The 8295-nt window shown below is 41.5% G+C and overlaps 1 protein-coding gene across 3 annotated transcripts in view; it reads left to right on the top strand.

The window, feature by feature from the left end:
• ARHGAP32 (Rho GTPase activating protein 32) overlaps positions 1–8295 on the top strand; it is a 597177-nt gene that overhangs the window by 23932 nt on the left and 564950 nt on the right. Inside the window, exon 2 of one of the 3 annotated variants that reach the window (XM_019509213.1) lies at positions 2881–2986. The exons of the other annotated variants lie outside the window; for them this stretch is intronic. The gene's annotated coding sequence lies outside the window, so the exon portion shown is untranslated. The remainder of the gene's footprint in view (positions 1–2880; positions 2987–8295) is intronic. 3 annotated transcript variants of the gene reach the window in all.

Here is an 8295-nt window from a genome sequence, read left to right as displayed (position 1 = left end):
CATCCCTCCCCCCTCCCCTTCCACCACAACAGACTTACCACCTGGAGGCAGCTGTATTGGAAATCGGATTGGTATCAGCCAATGTGCCTCCTTAAATATCGGCTATCAGTATTGGCCCCCCAAATCTCTGTTGGTGCACCCCGAATTGCAATGGTTCCAGGGTCCTGGATTCTCAGGAGTGCCTAGAAGCTATTTTAGGACAGCTCAAGTCTCTTCCCTTTAGCTGCCTCCTTCAGAGACCTGTCTTAATTTCCAACTAAAGGCCAGGCCCACCAAGTAGCTTAAAAATTTGCAGTCTGGTAATGTCAAGAACAACTTTGACATGGTTGAAGTTACTGTAGTTCCCCTGGGGAGGGGGAGCCAGGGAATTCCTGAAGCTTATTGGAGACAAGAAGACAGTGAAGATGACTAACACAGATAGTTAAAAAACAAAACAAAACCAAGCATGGAAAGACTATATTTCTGTTGCACGGGGGTGGGGGGGAAGAAATATCCGTAAGAAGTTCTTAAATGTTAAGTTTCTTAAGATAAATTGTTAGTAAGGACTCTGGAAGAGCTCTGAAAAAAGGGAATAACGATACTAGTAGTAGTACTAGCAATACTTTTTCAGGTAATACTTCTCAGCAGCTCTTGAGGCCCACAAACGATGAGAGAGCATTTGAAAAACTAGAATCGTCAATGATTAAATATATCTTGTATCACAGACTAAAATTTAAAAAGGCCTTTCCAGCCTGCCTAAAATCTTTCCCACCTGAAACCCTTCACCCTTGGGGAAAAATATGAAACATGCACTGTTTAGACTACCAGCTAATTCTCACTCTGTCAGACAAAAGTGATGGTGCAGAGAGTCCCCCTGACAACATTTTTCCTCTAACATTATGTATACATCTAGGGATATACATGATGTATACATGTGTCAGCTGTGTGTACATTAGATGCAGCATTTGGGCCAAGTTATGAAGCAGTAGATCTTTAGGATGCCCAGAATCCAAGCCTGTAAGGATTTTGCAGGGTTGCACCTGGAAACAAACTGGTAATCTGTGCGGTGTAGAGAAGTGGTGTGATGTGGTGTAAAATGCTGCTATGAAAATGGGAGTCTAACGCTTTGTACAGAGCAAGTGTTGCAGGTGTTGATTTTTGGCATTGAGAGGATAATAAGAAAACTGCAGTGAGAATACTGTTTTAACCTTGTTACAGTCCCCTGTGTGGTAGTGTCAGAAAACATTTGACAGTGAGAAAGAAAGAAGCTGGATTTGAACTTACTAGGCTTTACTTTGGGAAGCTGCATTTCCCTAATGGAAGCTGTAGTCCTCCTCTACAAAGGAGAGACAAATGACACCAGGAAGGTTTAAGAATATTGCCTAGAAGGACCTGACTGTGCATCTTGACTCTCCCCTTGTTTACGTCACTGCATTGGGATTGTGCTGACATGAAGCTGTGGCACCAGGATTAGACCCATATTTCTCTCATCTGTTTTATTGGCTTCGTGGAGTTGGCTGAGTAAGTAGACTTTTAATGAGAGTTTCATTTTAAAGAGACAAGAGTGTGTGTTCATCTTGAACACGGTGTCTGTTTTATCTTATTCATTTTATTGGACAAATGATGGTAACCCAATTCTAGGTAGCAGGTTTATTGGAATACTGGGGCTGGTGGTTTAAACATAACAGGTACAGTAGATTGATTCATACTGAGTTTATGAAGGTCTTCCCCTGCTTGCTATTCAGGACAACATATGGGAAGGCATTGTTGTGTGTTACTAATTTCTTAAATGCATTTAATTCAAGTAATAAGAAATGCCTGAGCCATGGGCTTTATTCCTTGCCTGTTTCTCAGAGGTTAAACTCTTTGCACTTTTCTTTTCTGTCTGTACAGCACCTTGCACAATGGCGGTGCTGCAGATATAAGAATTAGTCAGGTGCACATGCATAGGTATCTCTTATTCTTTACCGTGCCAAAATTTTAAACTAATTACAGCGTACAGGTACAAAAAAAGAAAATTTAAATTGCATGGAACGGTGTATAAAGTCACACATTTTGGCTAAGTACAGATGGTCAAAAAGCCCAAGGCTGAATCAGATCAGTCTTTTCAGGTTAGCATAAATTGCAGAGATTAAACTGAGAAACAACTGGGCACGCATTCACTTTTGATTTAGGAAACGCAGCTGCATACCTGCAGTGGCTCAAGCCAGGGGGCGCAAGAGCACAGCTCTCTGGCATGTAGCCAGCATGGGCAATGTGTTCGCTTCCTCTTCCTGCTGCCCCAGAGATCTCCGGGATTTGCAGTTCAGCGTTACAGCAGCAGGACTCTGTAGAATTGCTCATTATCACTTCCTCTTCTTGCTTCCAGGTGCCTCTGGGATTTGTAGTACAGAGTCATAGCCAGCAACAAGTTTTTAGCAGGGCAGGGCAGCTCTGTACTCTGGAGGGGTGGGGGAGAGGGAAGTTTAACCCCCGTCCCTGGCCCCAGATCCCAACCAGGGTTTGACTTGGGGGTGGGCATAGGGGATGGGACAGTCCCTGCCTTCCTCCCCCCACACACTCCTTCCCTGCTGGAGCAGACATCATAACACAGGGCTGGAAAAAGCATGCTGGGATGCTGGGGGACCGTAATTTAACTTGGACCAGGAAGGGGTCTGGGACAGAATTTCGTAAACTGGTTTGACTCAGATCAGTTAAGTTCAATACTACATTCAACCAGGTTTATCTTAAACCAGTTTCAGCCATTTTGAAACTGGTTTATGTGCACTGAACTTCTGTTCTGTTACAGGTTTAAACCAGTTTCTGATGATGTAAGTCAGTTTATGTGTAAATTCTGTCCCTAGCTTTTGAGCCAAACCTTTTCAGACCATACTTAGCCAGGACTTCTGTTGACTTTTGTAGAGTCTTCTAACTGAAGAGATCGTCACCTAACCTGTAACCTCTCTGGGCTAATGCTTTGAGCGCTACCTTCATTTCACCATTTTGGAAGGTCCCTCTTTGACTTCGGGTGAGTCATTTGCTTCTCTTCCTTCTGTAAAATGGATATTGTGAAGGGGAATATTTTATAAAAAACAATACTGAGGTGCTCAGGGGCTAGGGCAGTTGGGGCATATAAATACCATAGAGGGAGAGATTTATGGCACTATGACTGCCTGAGCCTTGATTGATGGTCTCTGGGTGCTAATGCAGGATGAGTAATATTCGACTATAGGCTTTGTCTCTTTCTGAAAGAAAAGGGAATAACGGAAGGATGTTTAATATTTTATAGAACTTACTAAAGATCAGAGGCTACAAAACTGAATTACTGAGATTTATTATTTACAAATCTGAATGCATTTTTTTCAGAACGGAGCGAAATGGCTTGACCAAGGGCATCTTAACTAAAGATGCCACAAGACGTGGAAAAAAATGGGGTGATGGATGCTGATATTTGCGTATAGTTTTAAAGACATCCAGGCGAACCCTTAGAATCAGATTTGTCTCAGCAGTGAAAGGGAAGATTATTGGGTCATTTAAACTTGCCTGCCCAATCTAATTCCAAATTGAAATACATTTCTTTTTCGTGAGTGGGAGCAGGAGTGCCAGAGTTATAGGGGGTGTCACTTGTAAGAAATTTGGTAAGACTATAAATAATATGAAGCAAGGAGTACCTTTCTTGCTCCCCCTCCCCATTTTCTGCAGGGCAGCTGTTGTCACTGTTAAGAAAGCATAAGGAAATTAAGAGGGACTGAGCAGCAGTGGGAGATAGGAGGTCATGAGGAGGTCATGAAGGGCAGAGGGGGCTGCAGTAGATTAGTGTATTATCCCAGGGCACCACCTTCTGACCCCATCTCTAGGTATTTCTCCATCTATTTTCTAAACGGCAGCACTTCATCACTGCCACATGTTGAAAAATGGCAAAGATAAATATTACATTGAGGGCTTTATTTTTTCCATTTCTTCCGTGTGCACTGTCCTTGAGAAGCGGTTGTGAATCTGTGTCCAAGGGAACATTTCCTGTGCAGAATCTTTGGCTGTGCCCTGGCACTGTTTTCCTTGCATTCATAGCTAAAGTCCTAATTCTGAAATGGGTGTCAGTTCAGTGATTGCCTTGTAAGTAATTAAAGCTCTGTTGAATTTGGCCACCACCATTTTTCAAACCACAATGGGACATTGTATATGATGGTTTTTATGTATTTCAACTGAGTCAGCTTATCAGCAGCTGCTGCCTGAAGTGACAGAAGGTGTTTTGTTCGGGATTGTTCTGGGAGTGTGGACTTGTTTCTTAGCCTGCTGACCCTCATGACCAGGGTCTCTACCAAAGAGGCACTTGATTATTTGAAGTACTGACTTGGCATATCACTCCCATAATCTGATTTTTGTTTCTGAAGGTTAGGTTTAGTGTTTTTGCATGTGAGGTAGGTATTTTCAAAACCTTTTTTGTAGACTTAGATGTGGATCTTCCAATAAGATAAATCTTCTGCTTTGTAAAATGTAAACCCAAGGCTATAACAAGAATCTTTTCTTTCATTATACGTTTCATGACTCATTCACATGATGATAGAAGCAGACCTGTCTTTTTTTAGTCTTCGTGCAAGTCTATGATGTGAGCTCATATTACATAGGTTGTATTTTTCTAAGGTTTGCTTGTCCGCTCCTCCTGATATAATATATTGTTGTATCTTTGCCAAATGACATTTTTGGCTTTGACCAAACTCAGAGAAATTGTAAGATTTATTAAATGCCTCAATCAGTGCCATGTATATGCTACCACATGCATCCAGCCTTTTCTGGGCACTTTTATGGTGGTTTAAAAGCCTGTTACAGTGATAAAGTAAACCATGTATGTGTTTCACAGTGTTCTCCCCCTCTAACGGTCTTGATAATCCCCTACAAAACCAGCAGCCTGATTCTTTTTTGACTTGTTAAAGAAGATGGTCTTTGCAGTATGTCAAGAAAGCTAGTAGAGAGGGGGGTAACTGAGTACTAAACCTTCACACACTCTGCCTTGTCAGCAGACCTCACCCATTTAAATGGTGCACTGTTTCATAGGAGGTGAAATGTATCCCTCTGAGGAGCAGGCCAAGGCCTGCGCATCACTTGAAGTCCTCTTGAAGCTTTATTTTGATTGCTTCTGGGTGGTGGTAATGGTACTTAGGCTGTGCTGTACCTCTGTGCAGGGACAAATTCCACCAAGGAGAGGCTTCCTCCCAGGTAACCAGCACGGTTATTAAACCATTACTGTTATCAATAAGGTACATTTAAGGAAAAGATACAGATGCATTTATTTTAAAGGAAGATTATAGTGACAGAGGGAATTTGTCAGTGTTGTATTACATTAGATCTATACCTGTCAGATTGATGATTCTCCTTTGTGGTTTTGTCCAAAGATAAATGTTAATTTTTTTTCCTGAGTCTTGGTAATATGCTGTAAAATGCCTTAGAACATAAAGGTTACATATAAATATTTTGCTATTTTCTAATACATTGATAATTACTTTTAAAAAGCTTGTTGGTGAACTCTGTTTTCGTACTTCTTTTGGTATGAGCTCCTTCTCACCTCTCCTTCAACTCTGCCTGTTCACCCCATAATGTAGAATCAGGAGATAAAATGAACAGATCCTGACAATGAAAATAAATCTCTCTGATATAGCAATAAGAAAGTCTGATTCATTTTTGATGTCCATGCTTTGGAGGAAGTGTTGGCAGAGTAGCTGAAAGTTCACCTCCTTTGATGTATGTGGATTGTGAGATGTCTTCAAAATCATTCTTGCTTTAAACAGTCTCAAATGAACAGGAGAAGTGAATGAATGAAAAGACAGATTTTCTTAGGAACTTCACTTTTAGTCTGAGGCACAACCTTTTTCATCTCTTAACATTAACCAATTTTATAGTAATAGGAGAAATTGATTTGTATGACCAGTTTTGTATGCAGGCTGAAAAGTTTAATCCCCAAACCAAAGCTTATTTCAAAAGAAAATGTATAAACTGTAAATGAAAATTTGGAAGGAATTACTTTTGAAGGAATTACTGTTGAAACAGTCACTACCAGTAAAAATTGGTGAGAGAAATATTTTCAAATATAGCCTATGATTTTTGAGTAACTAGCAGTGTGGTGACCTTGACTGGCGCTGTGGGTATCCCCCTGCTCCCTGGGTCGGGCCCTCAACTCGCCTACCACGACTTGATGGCATTTGTAAAAAGAAGGGGTTCAGTGGTGTTCTCCTCCACAACCTGGAAATGGGGGTACTCACAGATTCACTGCAGTTGGTCCTGGGGCTCTGCCTCCCCTACACCCCATCCACTTGCCAACCACCAGCTGCGTTGGGCTGCTGTGCCAGCTCCTGGCTTGGCTCCTTGCATCTGGCTGGTGGATCTCAGACTACCCGGCCTCTGCTCAAAGTGCTGGCTTATAGCTGCAGCCAGCCCTTCCCTCCTGCCTCCCTTCTCCTGGCTGTACGCCAGGGCTGGGTCTCCATCTGTGAGATCCATGGCTGGCTCGAGGCTGAATATGCCCGGCCTGGGCTTCAGGGGTCTTATGGACGTCTTGCCCAGCTCCCAACTGCTGCTGCTGCCGCCTGTTCTCAGCGGGGCAGCGTCATGTGGGGAGTCAGCTCTGCTGGGTAACTCCCCGGTGAGTTTGATGTTTTGCCTCCTGCCTCTTTCTCCCCACCTGACTCCTGCCGCGGTTTTTAAATCTCCTAAGGTGGCGATTGCGGCTGATGTCATCAACTGGCCACCGCCCAGCTTGATCGACAGCCACTTGAAAAGCTGGCGTGCCTCCTTCTCGTCCCTGTCCTGTCCCTCAGGTAAGTTTTTTTGAGTGGGGCTGGGGTCCCTGAGCCCGCCTCCGGGAGCATTGGGGTCTGTCCCCAGTGCTTCTGGACCCTGAGGATGGCCCCTGCCGCCATAATCAGCATACAGTGTTCTTTGTTCCAAGGATGTTGGGTGCGCTAGCAGAAACATAAGCAGGGAATCTTTTCTCTCTCAAATCTCCAAGCAGGTGCTTTGGTTGGTAATCATATTACCTGAGTTCTGTCTATACAAGCACTTCTGTTTGCTATCACAGTTGGAGCTGCTTTGGTGCTAGTGGAATGCTGGGATATTTCCCTAGTTTGTAATGTCACTAGGTCCGGTGTCTCATTTTTAGCAGCAAGGTGCGTACTAAGGTGTATATACGTGATTAAAAGCATACTGTTTTTAGTGACTTGCGTAAAGTGCTGTGTTGTATTCTGGTGAGAACTAGTAGTATGAAACGTGTGGTTGCTGATCTGCCTAGGGTATATCTTACAGTGATTATTTTGGTTGAACACGTGCCTCTAATTGTGAAATCACTTGTAAGACTTGTCAGGCAAATTGATATATTCTCAAGAGCTACTGTGGGTCTCTCTCAGAATGCTTTTTGAAGTCATTGAGTTTTCATGGAATTGCCAGGGTCTAACCCAAAATTCGGGTGCGAATGTATGAGTATGGCTTGACTTTTACATTGCTCTGAGAGAAAATAAAGTTTTGATTTTGTGTGGAGAAAGCTAAGTGGATCAAAAAATTAGCAGTATTTTCGTGACTGTGTTGAAATAATGCTTTAAAAAAAAGACAATGTAAAGGGGAAAATGGGGCAAAGAAATGATGAGGCTTTTATTTGGATGCAGTGGTTTCCAGCTTGACTCTCAGCAGGGTGGACTGATTTAAATCAACTGGATTTAAATCAGCAAGCAAAAGCCCAATTTAAATAATTGATTTATTTCCCATTATATATATTTTGTTGTTGTTTAAAGAAAGGTATATTCTCATTTGTTGATATAACTATTAAAACATGTTGATTTACAACTAATACTGTTTTACAATAGATTTGCTACATATGTTTCATAGGTACACAATCTCTGTGTATGTGTTGTCTCTCTCAAAAATATACAGTTTAACATAATTGAATGGTTAGAAATCCTACATTTTAGTATGTTATGAAATGGTGAAATTTATTCACTAGATGATGCTTTTTTTTGCTCAGATTTTTATCAAGCTGAAATAAGATGTCAACTTTGAATTTAATTAAACACAAAACCAGCATTTCAGAGTTTTTGAACAGAACTTCAATAACAAACTTTTAAACAAACTTTTTAAAAATCAAAACATGGTGCACATTTACAACAAACTAATTTAGTATTTTTGTTACGGTATGAAAAGTATGAACTGTGGCTGGTTAATTAATTAAACCAATTATTTCAGGTTACCCTTGGGAAATTTTTCTGCGATGCCTCAGTGAAAGTCATTCAAACTTAACTTCCTACTTGCCTAATTCTCTTTAAAATGAGAGAATCTTTTTTTTTTTTTTTTTTTTTT

This window comes from Gavialis gangeticus, unplaced genomic scaffold, assembly GCF_001723915.1.
Source record: "Gavialis gangeticus isolate Ggan-Ray unplaced genomic scaffold, GavGan_comp1, whole genome shotgun sequence".
NCBI lineage: Eukaryota > Metazoa > Chordata > Crocodylia > Gavialidae > Gavialis > Gavialis gangeticus.
This window is presented reverse-complemented; position numbering and strand designations above follow the sequence as displayed.